Source organism: Mesocricetus auratus, unplaced genomic scaffold (genome assembly GCF_017639785.1).
Source record: "Mesocricetus auratus isolate SY011 unplaced genomic scaffold, BCM_Maur_2.0 Super-Scaffold_100011, whole genome shotgun sequence".
Classification (NCBI taxonomy): domain Eukaryota; kingdom Metazoa; phylum Chordata; class Mammalia; order Rodentia; family Cricetidae; genus Mesocricetus; species Mesocricetus auratus.
In genome coordinates this window covers 40,616,086-40,636,380 of record NW_024429195.1, presented here as the reverse complement: position 1 = coordinate 40,636,380, position 20,295 = coordinate 40,616,086, and the positions used below count along the sequence as shown (strand labels likewise).

The 20,295-nt window shown below is 40.4% G+C and overlaps 1 long non-coding RNA gene across 1 annotated transcript; it reads right to left on the bottom strand.

The window, feature by feature from the left end:
- Nucleotides 1-9,149: 9,149 nt before the first annotated feature.
- LOC121143070 lies at nucleotides 9,150-15,440 on the bottom strand. Its single transcript, XR_005880202.1, has 2 exons — nucleotides 15,237-15,440; nucleotides 9,150-9,389 (listed from the first exon to the last, which is right to left on the bottom strand). It is a non-coding gene; the product is annotated as an uncharacterized LOC121143070 (long non-coding RNA).
- Nucleotides 15,441-20,295: the final 4,855 nt, after the last annotated feature.

Sequence of the window (20,295 nt, the reverse complement as noted above, 5' to 3'; positions counted from 1 at the left end):
TAAAATAAAACCCTTCCCCAACCTTAAATTTATGAGGAGGTTCTCCTTTAGCAAATTATATCTGATCAAATGAAAAGCATTTATTAGTTTTATAAGTTAATTTAGGCTAAACAGCCATGTTGCTTGATGAACTATCATCTCTTCAAATTAAGAGGTGACTTGTTCAAATTGAATCTTTATCAATTTTGATAGTACCCATAACTTTTCTTCATCTGTGGAAACAAAGCAAAACATTTTCCCCAACATAGCACATGTCCTAGTTTCCATTCCAAGATCAAGACATCTTCAAAGTATATTGGCTGATTTAATTCTTTATTTTTCTCTGTTATCCAATGTTATCTCTCCAGAGCTGTTGTTCCTTTCTCATTAGCATTCAGAAAATTCAAAGTTAATAAAACACTATGTAATTGATATTTGGAGTTCTTTATCAGCCCTTTCTGCTTATTTATCGTATACCTTACAGTTATGTTTGATCATTCAATAAATGCCTGTCCTGTAGGATTGTGTGGTATACCTGTAATATGCATTGCAAAAAATCTTTCATTTCTTAGAGACATATGCTAGAGTATTGTCTGTCTTTATTTGTGTAAGTATACCCATGAGAGTCATGACTACTAGAAAATGTGTAATTACAGAATCAGTCTTTCCAAACTCAGAGCAGTTGCCCATTGAAACCCTGAATGGATATTAATGGTGTGGTGTACACATTTTAATTTTCCAAATCCAATTTTCTGATTCCTTTGAGTGCCCTTTGGATTACTACAGGTAGTGAATCTTGGTTATAAAGAATAAGTAGGACATTTCCTTATAATTTCCTTGACTTGTTGCCATGTGATAGAAAAGTCTTTTTTCAAACCTTTGTTATTAACATGGTGTTTTACATGAAATTTAGAGGCCTTCAGCACATTTCCTATCAATAGTTGACCAAGTTCATCACTACCTTGTGCTATAAGGCCTGGTAGACTTCTATGGGATCACATGTATTATATATATATATATATATATATATATATATATATATATATATATATAATATGATTCCTGCCTCTGACCATGTCTTCTAACTAAATAAATAATGAAGTCAATTCTGTATCATCTGGTATAAATTCAGCAGTTTCAATATGAAAAGCAACTCTTTCTGCATATTATGAATCAGTAACTATGTTGAGAGGTTCTTTATGATCCATTAACATCATGAAATAACATATAAGTCTGACTTTTGAACAGAATTATAAGGACTTAGTTCCACTTTACTTAAATTTTCTGATTTGTAACCTGCATTTCCTGATTCATTTGTATCAGTATAGAATATAGGGGCTCCAGCTATTGGTGTACCCTTTACAATGCAAAGAAGGATCCAGTTAGTTCCCTTTATAAGTTTAATTATCTTGTTTTGGGGATGATTACTGTTAACCTCTCCTTTAAAAATTACTACAAGCTCTTTGACAATGTTCACTGTCTACCCATAATTTATCAATTTCATCATTAGTAAAAGGTACTGTAATTTCTGCTGGGTCTATTCCTGCTAATTGATGAAGTCTCAATTTTCCTTTTAGAATCAACTCAGAGATCTTTTCCACATGAGTTTTTAATTTTTTACTCAGTTTATGTGGTTAAAAGATCCATTCTATGGCAATATCTTCCCTCTGCATTAAAATTTCTATAGGAGAATTCTTAGAGGGTAATATGACTAGAATGCAGTTAAGCTTGGGTTTCATGTGATCTACATCTGCATCTTCCACTAATGCCAACTCTTTCTCAGCTTCAGCTGTTAATTCCCTGGGACTATTTAAGGTCCTTGTCACCATCTAATGTTTTCCTTAAGTGAATCAGTTGATCATATTTTATTCTAATAATGTGCCATATATGGGAAATGTCTTGTAGAAATCTTTGAAAAGCATTAAGTCTTTAATCTATCTGTCCTAATTTGTACCTTTTGGGGTCTAATTTTTTGTGAACCTATTTTATAACCTAAATAATTAATAGATTCTCCTCTTTGTATTTTTTCAGGAGCAATTCTTAATCCCCAATAAGGCAACATTTCCTTTACTTCTTCAAGCATTCTTGCTAAATTATCTACATTTGAATCAAACAATAAAATGTCATCCATGTAATGATAAACTATAGATTGAGGAAATTGCTTACATATTATTTCTTTTCTTTTTTTTAAATTACTTTCCTTCTTTTTTTTAAGTTTTTTTTATTTATTTTTATTATGTATGCATATAGTGTTCTATGCTTGGACACCAGAAGAGGGCACCAGATCTCATTACGAATGGTTGTGAGCCACCATGTGGTTGCTGGGAATTGAACTCAGGTCCTCCGGAAGAGCAGGCAGTGCTCTTAACCTCTGAGCCATCTCTCCAGCCCCCTTACATATTATTTCTAATGTCTGCCTTACAAAATGTTGGCACAAAGTGGAACTATTTAGCATTCCTTGTGGGAGAACCATCCACTGATATCTCTTAGAAAGCTGAGAATTATTGTAAGTAGGCACTGTGAAGGTAATTTTTTCTGTGTCTTTTTCTTGTAATGGTATACTAAAGAAACAATCTTTTAAATCATTAACTATTAGAAGCTGTCCTTTAGGCAATAGAGAAAGCAAAGGAATTCCAAACTGCAAAGAGCCCATTGGCTGTATCACCTTATTAGCAGCCCTTAAGTCTGTTACCATTCTTCATTTTCCTGATTTCTTTTTAATAACAAACACAGGAGAATTCCAAGGGCTTGTTGATTCCTCTTATGCTAAATATTTAGTTACTCTTGTACCAGTTCTTCTAAAGTCCAAAGTTTTTCTGTTGTTAAAGGCCATTGTGCAACACATAAAGGTTCATCTGTCAGTTATTTTAAAGGTAGGCCTGTTGGTGTCTTTGGAAGATTAGCAGCTGTTGTGTCCTGTTCTTGTACTACCTGAATGATCAGTGATTGTTCTTTGCAATACCTTCCTATAAATTTTCCAGAACCATATATTTGTGGGGGCAACAGACCTTGGCCAGAGACCCACTTCCCCATCAGCCTGGGACCAGGCAGCTGTAAGACAATGTTTACTAAAAACATGTTTACTAACAATACAGTGCCCGGGGCAATAAGTTCCTGAAAAGGGCTCACCCACAGGAATGCCCTGACCTCAACCTTTTCCAAAGACTAACCATCTCTTCAGACCCACCCACCTCCACCTCTGGTGTCAGGGTATATAATAACCAGCCAGGGTAGGAATAAAGGAGAGCCTTCTTGAGGAGCCTTCTGGAAGCCACTGATGGGTCTCTATATCATCAATCCCGCGCCACATTCTCAGATACAGGCTGCGCAGTGGGCACGGCATATATTATTCTATCTTAGGTTTCTAATTTGGGGAGAATATTTATCTTATTCCATTGCTGTAATAAATCACATCCCCACAAATCCATTGCACTGCTAGCCACATATGGCTTTAATATTCCTCTCTGTCCTTCTGGCTCTATATATTTGAGCCATCTCACACTCTGTTTTACCTGAGATAAAATTCCAATCCCTAAGAGTGAGGCCAATTCGGATGCCAAAAATTCTTGTGACATAATGGTTACATCTTTACCTGTGTTTACCAGACCTTCAATGATAACATTATCTATTTGTACATTTAATCTTGGTCTCTGCTCATTTATTGAAGTTTGCCAATATACTTGCTTTGTGATTTTCTTTCTGACTTTTTTTGTTCTCTGTTTTATAGTTCTTCTGTCTTCCAGAGTAGTATGTTTTCTTACAAATAGGTATTAGGTTCTTCAATTGCTCTGGGTAGTGATTTCCAAGGTGACAGGGAAGAGCTGAACTGAATTTGGCCCAGGGTTATGCATAGGAGTCTTTGAGAGGCCCTTCAGGGTGTTTCCCAATGTCAGCAAAGGATTATCTTGATAATCTCTGGTCAACCTAAATTCCTTTGTCTAATGTCTGCCTTTGCCACACCTTTTGCATAATCGAGAAGGGAGATAGATTCTGTTTGGATTATATTTATAAAAAGAATTGTTTCTAAAACCATCCTGTTTATAATTACTTTCCAGCTGACCTTGTCTGTGACAATTAAAACAGTTGACATTTTAGTTGTGCTTTAAATCATTTGAAATCACCTCTCTTATCCACATATCATTGTCATAGCTATGAACTTTAATATTAATTGTATCACTGATCCAGTCCTCCAAAGGTGATGATTTTGCTTTTAAAGTCCTAATTATCCTTTTGCATTGGGCATTAGCATTTTCAAAAGCCATTGTTTCAATTATTATTTTTCCAGTCTCTGAGTCTGATATTGTTCTATTAACTGCTAATGACAGTCTTTGTAAGAAATCTGTAAATGCTTCCTTTAGGCCTTGTATAACTTAGTAAATAATTTAATTTTTTCTTGCCTCTCCAGTTCTGTCCCAAGCATTCAAAGCTGCTGCACAGATTAAAAATATGAGATGATCATATTGACATTGCCTTTCTAAAGTAGCATAATCTCCTCCCAGAATTTGATCTTGGGAGATATATATACCTCTAATTTTAGCCTTTTGTTCAATAATCTTAGCCTCTTCTCTGAACAGGAAGCCCATTATAATTGTGGTCCAGGCTCTAGGACAGCTTTAATCAAATACATCCAATCTACAGGGATAACCCTTTTACAAACAAACCATGTGTTTATCATCTGCTTCGAAGTGGTGAATGAATGCCATACGAGACTACAACTTACTTGAATTTACCTAAATCTAACATCCTTACAGTCTTCCAAGTAGCTCTTATAGACTCACCTTCATTTGCCATTTCCTGGAAAGTTACTGGATATATTAAAGGTTGTTCTCTTAAGACCTTAGAGTGTTCATGTTTAACCTTAAATTGTAATGCCTAATTTGATTTTCCAAGTAATTCCTCAGTTTTGGTTTTGAATATCTCTATAATCTGTTGTAATAAATTTTTCTAAGACCTGCATCTTAGCACTCACATTAACCAACTTTTTGAGACATAAACCAAGAATTATCAAAACAACAACAAAGATTATCAAAATGACAATTGACAGTATCTCAATTGCATTTAAGTTGATTATCCCTTCATTTACTTTTTCCATTTTAAGCCATCTATTATGTAATCATAATGCAGATCTAATTTCCTCCATTTTAATAGTGCTTTCCATTTTTTTACTGTGGGCAAAAAAACCTCTCTTTTTTAACTAATCTCTTTCTTTTAAGAATTTCCAATTAACTTATCATATCAGCTGACAATGTCAGTGAACTAAGAGGCATAGCCCACCTAATTCTGAGAGCTAGCTTTCGACCATGAGCTGAGAGTGTCAGCCCAATGGTAGAGGGGCTCTAGGGAAAGCCTGAAAGTCTCCTGAGTTTGGATGGCAGCTAAAGACTGTTTAGAAATGTTACAACTGGAAAACCCCAAACTTGCTCAAATATTTGAAGAATAAGCAAAAGAAAATCTAGCTGGTCAGGCAAAAGACTCAAGCAGGAGGGACTCACTCCGGAAGGAATACTTCCTATAGCTCAGGGTTGGGCCTGGGCCCATGGCCTCAAGGTGACTTTTTGGTGAATTTGTATTTTAACATTGGGTGCCAATATGTAACATGAAAAATAAAATGACCGAAAGACTGATTTTGGAGTTCAACTTTCAAGCTGAATATCAGAAAAGCAAAGCAGCTGGCCACTAACTCTCACCTATAACTCAGGCTGAAAGGGCTGTTCCATGCACAAGCTCTTCTTCACCATGCCTCAAACTTTTGCCTCTCCTCAGTGTGGCTGGATAATAAATGCCTCATCCTGAATCCTGAAGACCCTGCTTCTTCCTTTTATACCCCTCTAGTGCTGAGATTGAAGGTGTATGATCTCTTAGTCTTTTAGACTGATTCACTCTTATGTAGATCTGGGTGGCCTTGGACTCACAGAGATCCATCTACCTCTTAATCCTGAGGCCTGGGATTAAAGGTGTGTGCCTGGCTTCCATGGTTTGTGGCTGCCTTTGCTTTCTCAATCTTCATGCAAACTTTAATAGATCATAAATAATATATCACTCCACTAACATAATCTAATTTAGATACCCCTCTCAGATATGCCCAGAGACTTGTCCCCTAGGTAATTCTAGATCCTGTCAAGTTGACAGCCTATATTAACATCACAGAATGGAAGAAAGTGAACAGAATCAACTGGTTTTTGGAAAGAGGTATGCAACACTTGCTCAAATTGGATGCAGACATAAAAAGAGAAATAAGTGGACTTGCTTCACAGATCTCAGCCTCAGTTATCTCAACAGAGAGGACACCCTGAGAGGAGTGAACTTAAGGTGGAACTTTAGGTTTACAATTATGTTAATGTAATAACTTAGCAGGCAGACTCTTAGATCAATCATATCAACCTTCTTCCGTTTGGAAGCATAAGACCTCCTTGAGAAAGATTCCATTCTTGTTCCCGGAAGAGTACCTTGGCTAGTCTGTGAAAATCAAATGCAAAAAGAACCTCTTGCCCTTAAACAGGTATTTAAGACCTGCTCCTCAGAGTCTGGGTAAAGCATGTGAGAAGAGAAGCTGGCTTACTTGTTAAACCCAGGAGCAGGGGCTCCTCAGAGGAGATTGTCTAGACTGTAAGCACATTCGAAAGCATAGGAAACACTGAGCACTGAATGCCATGAGCCAGGTATAACTCCAAAGGTTCAAGAGGGAAGTTCTCCAGGCACAGGGGACTGTGGCACAGCTGTCAGATGGCACTGTAGTCCCTGGAAATAGCCATCCCCACCATAAGCCAGATGAACTCTCTCACATCTTATGTATTGATGAATGATATACACGTATAAGATGGAGTCCTGGAGACCAAGATGAAGTCAATTGTAGAGCCAGAAGCAGCATGGATCACTTTGAGACAGGACAAGACCAGTGTTTGATGACATCACATGGTAGTGAAGGAGGCAGCAAGGAAACTTCTATGGGACTGTGAAGATAGGGGACATTCTGAAATATTTCCTATGCAAGCATGGAGAACCAAGTTTGAGTCCCCAGAAACCGTGTAAAAACTCCAGGGATGATGATTTGCACTTGTGACTCTAGCCCTGGAAAGAAAGAGGCACTTTAGCCCCTGGGCATGCCTGGTCAGCTAACCTAGCCAGTTAAGTGAGCTCCAAGCCTGTAGGTGTTTCAGAAAATCAGGTGCAGGCAGGGAAGATAGCTCAGCAGTTAATGCTTACTATTCAAGATCAGTGCCCATGGAAAGCTGGACACAGTTGTGACATGGGATGTGGAGACAAGAGAGTCCCTGGAAACTTTCCGTAGGTAGAGTTTTTGGCAGTCCAGCTCCCCAAATAACCACACAGAGACTTATTATAAATGCTCAGGCAATAGCATAGGCTTCTCACTATCTAGTTTTACAACTTAAATTAACCCTTATTTCTTATCTACACTCTGCCATGTGGTGGTACCTTGCTTCAGCACAACATGTTCATCTCTTGCTTCCTCTTTGTCTGACTTTCCCACTAAATACTCTCTGCCTAGCAATTGGCTCTTTATTAAACCAATGAGAGTAACATGTATTCACAGTATACAAAAAGATTATTCCACAGCAACTTTCAGGCCAACTACCCTGGCATACACAGCATTGAACAAGAAACCCTGTCTCAAACAAAGTGGACAGCAAGGACTAGAACCCAGTTTTACTCTCTGACTCTGCAAGACTCTTGGAGCAAAAGTGTTACCTCACTCATACACATTTATAGGTGTTCACACACACACACACACACACACACACACACACAGAAGAATAAAAGTAATTAATTAAAGGGTGACTGGCTCCTGAGGAACAAATACCTAAGCGTGACTTCCAGCCTCCACATACACAAGCAGACAGTAAATACACCCTCTTTTCCACACACACACACAGAAGTTTGGGAGTTTGTTTTGGTTTTGGTTTTAAAAAAAACTATGGATATCTGGGATTATTGGTTTTTGTTTGTTTATCGGGTTTTGGTTTTTTGTTTTTGTTTTTTTTTTTGAGCAGGTCAGTTTTGGAACATTTGGGTAAATCAAAGTTAACTGGAAGGAATACATAGTAGAATTTCTATTAAGCCAGCAAGAGGGTGGTTGAGCTGTTAAAGAACATAAGACGTTTGACTCCATGTATTAAAAGGGACTCACTACCAGCTGGAGTTAGCACAATGGCTCCACTTTTATTTAAAGTCTCCCACACGAGAGAAAGCCAGCAATGCTATACATTCACACATTGTTGCACACGTCTGTCCGTCCATCCGCTTCTTTGTTTTCCAAAATGATTTTGTAATTATGGAAACATTTCCTCTTTCTGCCAGCTCATTACCCCATCTCCTCATTTTGACTGCGGAACTGCTCACACCCTTGTTCCATGTAGTTCAGACGGACTTACCTGTGCCCAGAGCGATGGAAGCCATGCTTATCTCAGGAAATGATGACTGTGTGGCCCGAGCTGTCAGGACTCTTCCTGTGACTTTCTGAGTGTGAGTGTTTGGTGTGATGTGGGGCTTTCTCTGTAATCAGACCCTCAAAGGATAATGAAAACCTGGAACCAGTTGCCAAGCGGAAACCATAATAACTGGAGGTTGAAAGTACCATCATTCTTATCTCAAAGGATTGAAAACTTCTCGATAAGTGGTTCCCAATCTGTGGGTCACAAGCCCACAAGGCTCATGTATCAGATATTTATATTATGATTCATAACAGTAGCAAAATTATAGTTATGAAGTAGAAATGAAATACTTATATGGATGGGGGTCACCACAGCATGAGGATCTGTGTTAAAGGGCTGCAGCATTAGGAAGGTTGAGAATCACTGCTCTAGAGGAGAGGAGTGATTTTTGAAGGGAAGGGCAATGGGCCCTCTGACTGATACAGTTGGATTCATCTAAAAAAAAAAAAGTGGGAGATAAGGAGAAGACTGGAAATGGAACAGCATTCCATCGCCCACAACAAGTAGAGTGTTCCTTCTCAAGTTCAAAGAGAACCCAGAGTAAATGATGCCAGTGATATCTCTGGATCTCTTGGTAACAGATTCTCACCAGTGACACACAGCAGAGACAGACAAAGCAGCAAGTAAGTGTATTTACCTCCTGATTTTGTCTCATGATGAAGAGGCCTATTTATTATTTTTAAATATTAATGCACTAAAACTCATTAATAAACAGAAATCTGCCTTTGATAGGTGTATTTTATTGTGCAAACTACCACATGCTTTACAGAAGGACTGTGATGATGACCCCATGTCCATGTGGACCCTGACACAAGTCTGCTCTGGAAGGGCAGACTCGAGTCTGGAGACGGGGTTTGCTTCTTCTCTTGCTTTGGTTGTGTGCTGTCAACTCGCTATTGCTGTGACATATCTCTTAGAGGAAAGGCTTGTTTTAGCAGTTTCAGAAGTGCCGGTCCTGGCCTGTGGCAGCAGTGGAGACCATGGTGGAGTAGGGGAGGAGAGGGGGAGAGAGGGGGAGAGAGGGGGAGAGAGGGGGGAGAGGGAGAGAGGGGGAGAGAGGGGGGAGAGGGGGAGAGGATAACACCAGTGTTTCAGTACCTCCTTTGAAGTTTTGCTCCCATCGCTCCAATTTCCCACACCAAGTCCCACACCGTGTAAGTTCTTCCTCCTCCCCAAAACACACTAAGTATCTAAAAAGACTCAAAAACATGACTTTTGGGGGAACATTTGAGATCCAACCTGTAGCAAGCTACACCAAAACATAACTTACCCGTGATACATACTCCAATGCGTGGTATAGTGTTCTATATAAATATTCAAGGCATCTATTTATTTGTATATATGGATTTTTTGTACATAATGAATGGCAGCTGCATATACATCACTTATCTATCAATAAGGAGACAAGCAAGTCATCCATTCCTTGAGTCCTGTTCTAACTAGTACATTCCTTTGTTTCACAATACACTTTTTCCAGGTTTGTAGATAATCACAAAGTGACTTTTGTGTTTTGTTCTCATTTGTTTTAATCTCTTTCTCCAAGGAGATAAATATGGGCTGTGAGTGTTCAGAGGAAAAGGAGAAGAGTCTGACTTTATCCATTACTTCATAATTAATTCAGTACCAAACATTTACATAGCCATAGATCAACAAATGTAACTGATTTATAGAAGGTTAGCTTTTCCCTGACAACAGACATACCCCACATTTATTCAGCTTTGAGTGGATCTCAGTCCTTACATTCTGTCCCAACCCAAAATCCTTTTGGTGACAAAAGCAATTTCACTATTACTCCATTGGTACCTGAGTGTTTCATTTGACACAGTCGCTAACTAGTTCTTACTAACCCCCTTCCCCTAACTACCAACATTCCACATCAGCAAGGATTATATCCGAGAGGGTCCTTCCCACATGTCAGCCAGAGGACTGGTTCCTCAGCAGTTCTTCAAATAGCACATACAATGAAGTAAGTGTGCCTGTGATTGGTCATTGAGACCGTAAAGCAGCAGCTAAGCACAAGCCCTTGACATCTCCATTCATTTCTATAGTGGCTAAATTTTATTAAAGTCCAGCAAAATTGGAGTTAATTTTATTTAGCCCAAATGAGCTTTAAAACAGCCTTCCCAATTAGCATAGTTCAGCGATTTTACCATCCCATAGTGATTATGAAAAATTACTGCTGGTGATTTTTCAAACCTGTCCTCCATATAAGATCAGACTTTATTAAGGATTATAGCACCACTGCAGATCATGCTCAGCCCTCACTGCTTCCTAGTGTTTTAAAATAGGTGAATGGCAGCTCAAGACATTCTGCAGGAAGGACTCTAGAACTCTACACAAGGTCCCACTCAGTTCAGTGTGGACCGTCTTTAGTGTGGGTATCACTTTTTGGTTTTTATTTTTGTTGTTGTTGTTGTTCTCAGTTGTGTGTCTGGATTAAAGAGAAAACAGTCTGGTTCAATAGCCAATACCCCTCTCAATTTTCCAAGGCTGGTCTTGAAGCAGTCTCGTAGCTTCACACGCAGTGAGGGAATCTCAGCCACTTTTGTGGCTCAGAAGCCCATCATTGAAAACCAGGTGTACCCCGTGACAGATCAATTCCCAATTAAATTTGGCTTTTTTGCTTCTCAATTGAATGATGCTCTTTGGCACTGGTGACTGCGTGTTGCATGCTGAACACTAAAGAAAAGACTAGCATCAGGAGACTGAAATCCCCTGCTTACTTGATTATCACTTTCCATTTGCCACAGGAGAAGTTTTTTTGGTCTCTGAAACGCCCTTGGCTTCCAAGGTTAGCATGGTAGGTACTGTATGTGTACTTCATCCAGTGATTTCTCTGTAACATTCAGGAAACTAGTCCCATCAGGCAGTTTCATATTCTTCAGATGGTATTACAGAAGAGAGCTCAATCCAATCCTACCCCCTCATCCCCAACTCCTCATTCTCAGTTGCACAGACCTATCAAATTCAGTAGCTAGAGCAGGTCACAGAACCAGCAAATGAACCACAGTCAGACATACAGAGTGGGGGACCTGTGCCACACTGAGATCACTGCCCAGGTGTATCCCTTTTCTCCTTGCTTTGGGCGAAGCTTCTTAAGGGAAAGAGTTTATTTTTGCTCAGAACTTAGACTGTACAGTCCATCCTGGGGTGAGGGACAGACGACTCCTGAAGCAAAGGAAGCAAATCTCTATAGCTTTCCAGGAAGCAAAGACGGGACAGGAAGCAGGCCCAGGCTGTCATCCTCAGGGTCAGCCACCAGTGAACAAGTTTCGGCTCTTAAAGGATCAGCCTACCAAACAGTGAGACGAGCAGAACAAGTGCTCAAACACTTGAACCTTGGGCTCAGTACCACCTAGGCACAGCTCTCTTTGCTGCAGCTCTTGCTATTTTTTAGTACTTGTGATCTGGCCCACAGAGTCACGCTGCTGGGCTGACATAGCCCCTTCTTATAGCATTTTCCTAAATGGGGACATTCTGAAATACAGTCCACTGCTTTTAGAAATACTTCCTGAACTACAAGCTGGGGAAATGGTTCATTCAGTAAGGAGGACCTGCGTGAGGTACAAAACCACAAACTGAAATCCCAGTTTGGGGGAATTAGAGATGGATGGTTCCCTTGAGGTTTACTGCACAATCTAGAAAAATTGGTAAGCTCTGGGTTCAGTAGGTGACCTTGTCTCAAAACATAAGGTGGAAGGTGGCTGAGAAAGATACCTAACATGGACCTCTGGCCTCCACATGTATATACACACATCCCTACACACATACAAACACATATAGACACAAACCCGTACACTTCATACACACAAACAAAATAAATGATATTTTCTAAACTAAAATCTGAAGGACACTAAAGTTTAAAGAGGACATATTTGTTGTTTGTTTGTTTATTTATTCTTTGAGAGCTTTTATGTCTAGAATAAGGAAATTTCATGGAACTATCTACACTGGTTGACTTGAAACGGCAAGCAGCATATTGAGTAATCTAAGAATTTGTCTCTATTTGTGTAAGATAATTGCAGTGTTTTCTTTCTCTCAAAACAAATAGATGATATCTATTGCCTATTAATATACATTTAATCATGAATAAAAAGGCCACAGTAATCTTCATCAAATAGCCCAATACATATACCCTTCCAAGCTGGACCATATGACTGCTTCTGACCAATCGTCACTAAGCTGTAGAGGTGAGAAGGCTAGTTATATTCTTGTAGTATTTCTCTTTACCATAGCAATAAATAGGCCACATTACCCAGCAAGGTGCAGATGTAAGGTGGTACAATCCACATCAAGTGGGTGTGAATGAGCTGATTGCTTCCTCTACTCTTTTGTACATTGTGTGCTGCTGTTATGCCGCACCTGGCATTATGTGATTGTTATCCAACAGAAGTTTATTGTCTCATAGTTCAGGAGACTGGAAAGTCTCTATGAGGATGCAAGCACTGATAATGGCTTTCCTCTGTGGCCTGTGCTGTCCTAAGCCAGAGGTACCACTTGGTGGGAGGACAAAGAGGAAAGAACCAGCAAAAGGGAGCAACAAGGACCTTGTTCTGTTTATGAAGGCAAAGCCTCTTAAGGATCCCCCTCTCAGCTGTCATCACGATGCTTAAAGGTCAAAGCAAAATAGAGAGGGAACAGATATGTAAGCCACACATGGAATGAGCAAGCTAAGCAAGAAATTTCCAGTGTTTAGGCATTTTGTTTGTTTGGTTGATTTATTTATTTGAAGTTTTTTCTTTTTCTTTTCTTTTAGGGGGTGGGTGAATTAAATTAGCCTGGCCTAGCCAGAATAAAGCAATAGCCAGACAATAGAAGTCAGCTTGTGAACTTGGTGGCTACTGCCTGGTCTGCATCTCCCTTTAGCAAGGATTCTGGTAATTCTGTCAGCTCTCCTTCCTGATGACCCCGGCCTGCCTTCAACAAGAACATTCATGGATTTTTTTTAAACCCAGTCTCTCCTTACTCTTCTGCTTTCTCTCAGTCTGTGTGTGTGTGTGTGTGTGTGTGTGTGTGTGTGTGTGTGTGTGTGTGTTCAGGGGTTGGGGAGTTGCAAGGTAGGGGATATTCACCCACTAACTCCTATTCTACCATGAACTATGAACCATGTATTCCCTGTTGGAGTAGTCCAAATAAACAAGCAAGCTATGTCTAGACAAGCAGACTGTGTCTGGACAACCAGACTTCCATTGCAAGATGCCTGGCTATTGCCTTGTTTGGGCTAGGCCAAGCTAACTTAATTCACCTACCAAAACAAACCAAAAAAAAACTCAAATAAATAAATCAAGCAAACAAGTCAGTGCTAATTTTTTGGACCACTTAATTGTCAGTCTGTGCATTCTCCTTCAGAGGGCTCATCCTTCACGTGGAGTCCCTCTGGACTTGGACCTGCTTATAACTTCTAAACTGGAGTAATGCATAACTATAATTGCCTCCATCAATTCTGTAGAGGACATTTGCTTAACCACCTCCTACTCTTCCAAATTTTTTTTATCTCCATAAAAGCAAATGTGAATGCCCCACATGAAGCTGCAGACGATGCTGCTTAAAATTGCCTTATGGGAGTGGGAAGGAAGGGTAGTGGATCTCCTCCCTAATGCTCTGCTTAAAGTTAGGACCTGCTCATTTTACTCTGCACTCCTGTAGGTCACCATAATGATGAACTCTAACTTTGTTAATGGCATATGGAAATGTGGGAGGAGGGGCGTTCGATGATGGACTTGAGAGACTAAGCAACAGCTTTGGTTTCAAAATGCAGTCTTCCATGGAGGTGGGAATCTGTGCTGAGGATGCCAGATAGAAGGCCAGTATCCCCGGCTCTGGCCCTCAGTGTATGAGCACTCTCCTTATTTGTGCTGAAGAGCTACCAGGGCAGACAGACCTCTAGAACCACCAAAGGCTGGAGGAACAACAGAGAGGAGGGGATGGAAGGAACCTGGGAGCAGAGCAGAAAGGGTGAAACAGCCATGAAGTGCTGTCCCAGCAGCAATGGCTTGCCTCCCTGGAACCTGCACTAGACTGGGCCATTAACTTTCCATCGTGGCTGCTGGAGGGGCTCATGAGGCCCCACTGCTCTCTAGAGAGACATGGGCAGTTAGGTAATGGTTGTAGAGGAAAGGAGGAAGTCATAGTCCTCAGTGGTTTAGCTACTGGTAAGTTACCCTGACCCCAGTAAATAAACCCCAACTCATTCTCATGCAAGAAGCCCCAATTAATTGCACTGAACCACACCTGAAGACATGGAAATAGAAGGGAGACAGTATGGAGAAGCTGAGACTAGGGGCGGGGGGCAATAAGATCAAAGTACTTTGATATGTTTGGAAATGTTGAAGAATAAAAATATTTAAATAGTGAAAATTAATACCAGAAAAACATAAAACAGTAACAAAGAAGCATTTGGGAAAAAAATAAAGCAAGCGGATGTAGTAAATTTCAAGGGAAATGCTATTTTATCTTTTGACCAAATAGTACATTTCAATGGAGATTTGGATGACCAGATTGCTGGTTGTCTGTCAGCCAAGTGCTAAGCAGGGACTAGGTGGTCTTCTGGAAGGCTGGGAAGTGTCAAAAGAAAAACCACCTAAAGTTTGAACCAAAAGCCAATTTAGGTGAAGCTGAGCAGATGGGTCCATTGGAGACTTCAAGCCCAAATTATAAAAAGAAAGGAGAGAGAGAAAAATGGGCAGAGAGAGAGAGAGAGAGAGAGAGAGAGAGGGAGAGAGAGGGAGAGAGAGAGAGAGAGAGATTTTATAAGCCCACCAGGAATACTCAGAAAGCAATGTTAGACAATGTTAGAGACTAACATACTTATCATTTGGGCCAGGCCTTGGCTGTGCAGGCTGGAGACTGCCCCACTGTCTTCCCAGACCCGGCTTCATTCCTCATTAGTAAATTGCAGAACAAGATGAAAGTCAAGTGCAGCTGAGACCTCTGTGGGCGGCAGAGGAGGGGCGGCTCCTCCTAGGTCAAAATGGAGTCTGTCACTTGCTGAGATAAAATTTGTACTTTTTTTTCCTAAACCACCAGCTGAGTCCCTCTCTGTTCCCTCCACGCTGAGTCATCGGGCAATCATTGGGCACGGATGGGGTTCTGGCAGCAACAGCATTTCTATACTCCCCTCCGCCTTCCACCCCACCCCACCCCACCAGCTTCTCTTTCCAAAGGTTCTATTTGGTGATGGAAAGCAGAAGGGGGAGAGAAAGACTTTGAAATCCATTTAGCAGTTCTGTGCACTGCTTCTAAAGGATTATTTCTGAGGGTACAAGGAGTGTTTGTAAAAGACACTCGGTTCCTTGACACCTAAAGTTTATTAAATGTATCTTTCTGCTGCTGTACGGGACTAATCTATGAGACCAGTAACTGCAGGATGTTAGTATGTCTTGTGTGATTCCATTTAATGTCCACTGATAATTGCTGCATGCCTAGCCACGACAGTATTTCTTTAAAATGTAAATCTGGGGACAATGATTCAGGGGGCAAAGTACTTGCTATTCAAACATTAGGACCTGAGTTGGGGTTCCTGATGCCCATGTATAAATCACCTGTCATCCCTAGCCCTGGTGGGATGTTACCTCTGGGGAGACAAAGGGATCTCTAGAGCTTGCTGGCAGCAGTCCAGCTGATACACAGTAAGCTTAGTGAGAGACTTCCTCTTAGGGAATAAAGTGGAGAGTGACATAGGAGCACATTGGACATCTTGGACATGGGCATGTTCACCTACACACACACATACACATACCACACACATGCACATACATACATACATACATACACATACACACACATGCACACATACACATACATACACACAAACACATGGATACACACATATACATACTACACACATATACACATACACATGCGTACACACACATACACACACAGACACACATATACATGCATACACACACACACATCCACACATATACATATGGGCACACACAGCAAATGTCAAAATACATTGTTTCAATTATTATAACCTCTGATGTTCTACTGAAAATTCACTACTATCTGTTAATGGGAATAAAGTAAAATTATTTTTCCTTTTGAAGACACAAGTGCTATGACGTAATCCAGTGTTTCACAGCTTCCTTTTCCAGTCATCATGACTTGTGATGTATGACTGACATTATGGTTCCCTTAGAGGAGGATGTATCTGACTGACTGACAGACAAAGTGAGTGATGTCTCTAGATGTTCCAGGTAACCAGCTCTGAAAGTCTGTAATTAACAAAAGCTATGGGCCAGAGGTATAACAGGAATATTCCATAATGTGAAAAACAAACAAGCAAAGATAAAACAAACCCTCACTGAATGTGAATCAAGTTGACAAACCAAAGCAACCCTTAGACCACCCCAAAGAGCCATTTTGCAAATATCAATTTCTTAAAGTGGCTAAACAACAAATATGTGTGTATGCCTTTTCTTTTTGAATTAGACTTCAGCTTCCTTGAAACTAGGACTAATGCTTTTTAATTCAGAATGAAACTTTCCAAATAAAACCAGGGCAAGGGCTCAAGTGGGTTGTTGCCCAAGCATGAGGACCTGTGTGGAACACCACGTTCTGTTACCTAGGCATTGGCAGAGAACGGACACAAGGAAAGTATTGGAGCTTGCAGACTGCCAGTCTAACTCCGGGTTCAGTGAGAGACCCTGTCTCAACACAATATGGCAGAAGGAAATAAAGCAAGCCCCTGGATATCCTCCTCTGGCTCCAGGTGCTCCTGGGCATATACATGTGCACACATATGCGCATATACAATGTGCACATTCACATAAAATTTTAAAAAGAAAGGAAAAAAGTCACAGTTGTCAGCTTACTGAACGAATGGTTCAACAACAGCAGAAATATAAGACACATCAAAATAAGAGAGGTCTCAAAGCTCCCTGCCCACAGCCTGTTTCTTTCCATTATAATTCTTTGCCATGGGGTTTCCATCTGAAAGGTTTTTGGCCAGAGGCAATAACATTTGGGAAGAATAGACTTATGAACATCTAAAAACATTGTAATAGACACGTGACACAGAGATCCTAAAAGCTTGGCACTGGCTCCCTTTTTCACAGCTGCGTTTCTAAGAGAGAATCCCGCCTCCATATCCCAGGAGTCTCTATACAATGTATGAACTGCTGAGCGTCTAGTGACAGACCCCGAATTGATGGTCCAGTTCCCTGAGGTCCCTTTGGAACCCTTCATCCCCAGCCTGATCCTGCAGGAGCCCTGCTAAGTAGCAGCTTGGAGCCTCTGGGGTTAGCTTTAAGACAGCTCCAGGGATGTCCTGAAGCCCTGCCTAGATGTTAGAGTCACAATCCCAGTTTGCAATTTATATTATTAGAACCAAAGGGAAACAGTGGGCTCTGTCTTAGCCACATGAGTGCTTTTCTGAATAACTTTACTCCAAGCACAGCATGCCTAAAACAAAATCAGACTTGACAAATACTATAGAAATGGGCATATTCTTTGTTTTCCTGTGGTGTGGTCTACTAATTAAAGAAACTTTTGCCACAATGGCTTTTTTCTGTTCATGTGCTGTGTGTAAACTAAGAGCTGAACTTAGTTGCATGTCCCAGTCTCAGAGGTAGAAGTCTTGGGATCTCATCTTTAGCCACCATCTGGGCACTGGACTCCATAGTGACTGCTGTCACTTATAATTCCTGCCCTTCCCTACCTAAACTGGATGCTGTGCAGACAAATGAGAAGGCTTAGGGCCACCCTCTTCCCTGTCCATCTGACTCAGTGCAAGAACCACACTAGGTTCTGGACCAGAATACAACAAAGCTGGGCCACAGCTTAAAAAAAAAAAAAGACAAGCTTGAGCCAAGCTGAGGCCCTGTGGGAGACAGAGGCAGAGAGTTCCAACTTAAGGGTATCACATGGTAAGACGAATCAGTTTCATGAATTCACATGGTTCTGTAACATCCTTGACCCAATGATTATATTATCATGGAATTCTGAAGTAACAGTATTAAGAACAATGCAAAAGAGACCATATTTCCATTTACTCCTAAATTGTGTAGGCCAACCTTTGTGTTCTTCATTTGGTGTCTAAAATACTGAAAGGGAAGTAGTACTGAAAAGGAATTAAGAACAGTTTCATCTGGGTCCACCGGGGACATTATTTATGATGCCTCCTGGCTTTGAAAACCCCAGTCCAATGCTAAAGTGCTGCAAAAGTCTGAGAACTACAGAAAATCCAGTTATTAAGCTTTCAATAACCCAACACTACAATGGTGTCACATTGTTATAGTTAAAGTGGATTTTTCCATAAAGCTACTCTCTTACTTAGCGAAAGAAATGCTTAGGATGTGAACACTTGTCTTACTCTGCCCTCTCTCCAGCTGCTTTTCATGCCCCCTCTCAGTTCAGCTGACCTAGTCTCTAGTTCCCAGAGACTTCCCAAGCAGAGACACCCACAGAGCAGCAAATAGAAGAAGCAGGACCTGGAACAATTCCGCCTTTGCTCAGTGGTAACTGTGAGCAATTATCTGAGCTGCTGTGTTTTGCTTTTTCTGGACAAGTTTACATACATTTCCACTAGAATCCCAAGATTATCAGCTATTGTTTCTTTGGGGACTCCCCATTTTACCTGACTCTACTCTCCCCAGTTGTGAAAGCGAAATAAGCAAATTAAAAAGCAGTTGTGTATTCTCACTATACTGAAACTGGCAGTGCACACCCAAGACATCAATGTATAGAACTCCATGATAAACAATTGCTACAGACATGTGATGCCCAACTCTTTGGGGAGATAGACATGTTACAGTGTTCTGAGACTCTAGGAAAGCCTCAACTGTGATCTACTGAGGAGTTCTACTTACTGACAGTCTCAGCGAACATCCAGTTATCAGACTTTCAACAAACCAGCAGCAGAGAAGGATACATCTTACAGTTCAAGTTCCTCTTTGTATGAGGAGGCTAGAATGAGAATGTCCTCGATATGTTCATATTTGAATAGTTGGTAGAACTATTTGGGAAGGATTAGTAGGTGTGGCTTTGCTGGAAGAGTCATATTACTGGGTGGGGCGGGCTTTGAGGTTACAAAAAACAAAACTAGGCTTCCTCTGTCTGCTGATTGTGGATTAAGATGCACGCTTTCAGCTACTGCTCCTTCCTACCTGCTGCTAAGCTTCCCACCATGATGGTCATGGAGTCACCCATTGAAATGTTATGCAAGCCTTCAATTAAATGCTTTCTTTTTTACAATATCTTGGTTGTGGTGTCATTTCAGCATTAGAAAAGTGATTAAGAGAGAGGTATCTTTTTATTGGAAGGGATTTTGAAATTTATTTGAAATAGCTGAAAAAGTATAATTCTGTGGAATGAAATGTACTATGCAGCCACTTCCTTAGAGTTGGTCTGTCTTGAATAGGCAGAGACATGGATGTTCAACTGTGTACCTTCAACTTGGTAGGAAGGGGAGTGCCCAGTGGAACTTAATGTCATTATGAAGGAGGCATTGTTGGTAGAACATGGTGTCAATATGAAGGGGACAGTCAACCTGGCCCAGTGCATTTTTTTTTACCCTCTGAATAAAGTTTTATTTCTAGCTTAAAAGTAAATTGTGATTTCTGTTCTGTTGCAGGCTCAGACTTCCTTTGTTATTTTTGTAAAACACCAAATCTATATTTATACCCACATATAATAACAAAACTTTAAGCTGAAATATGTCATAAATAAAGCCCGTCTACAGTCTGACAACTTAATATCAACAATTAAAATAAATCAAACTGGAATGAAATAAATACATTAACAAACATCCAACGATTTGTACCTCTACCACATGTACTGTTGCCTCAAAGGGAAGGCACATAAAGTCAGTAGTATCCCAAGAGTTAATATTGATAACAAGAACACACTGTGAAGTACAAAG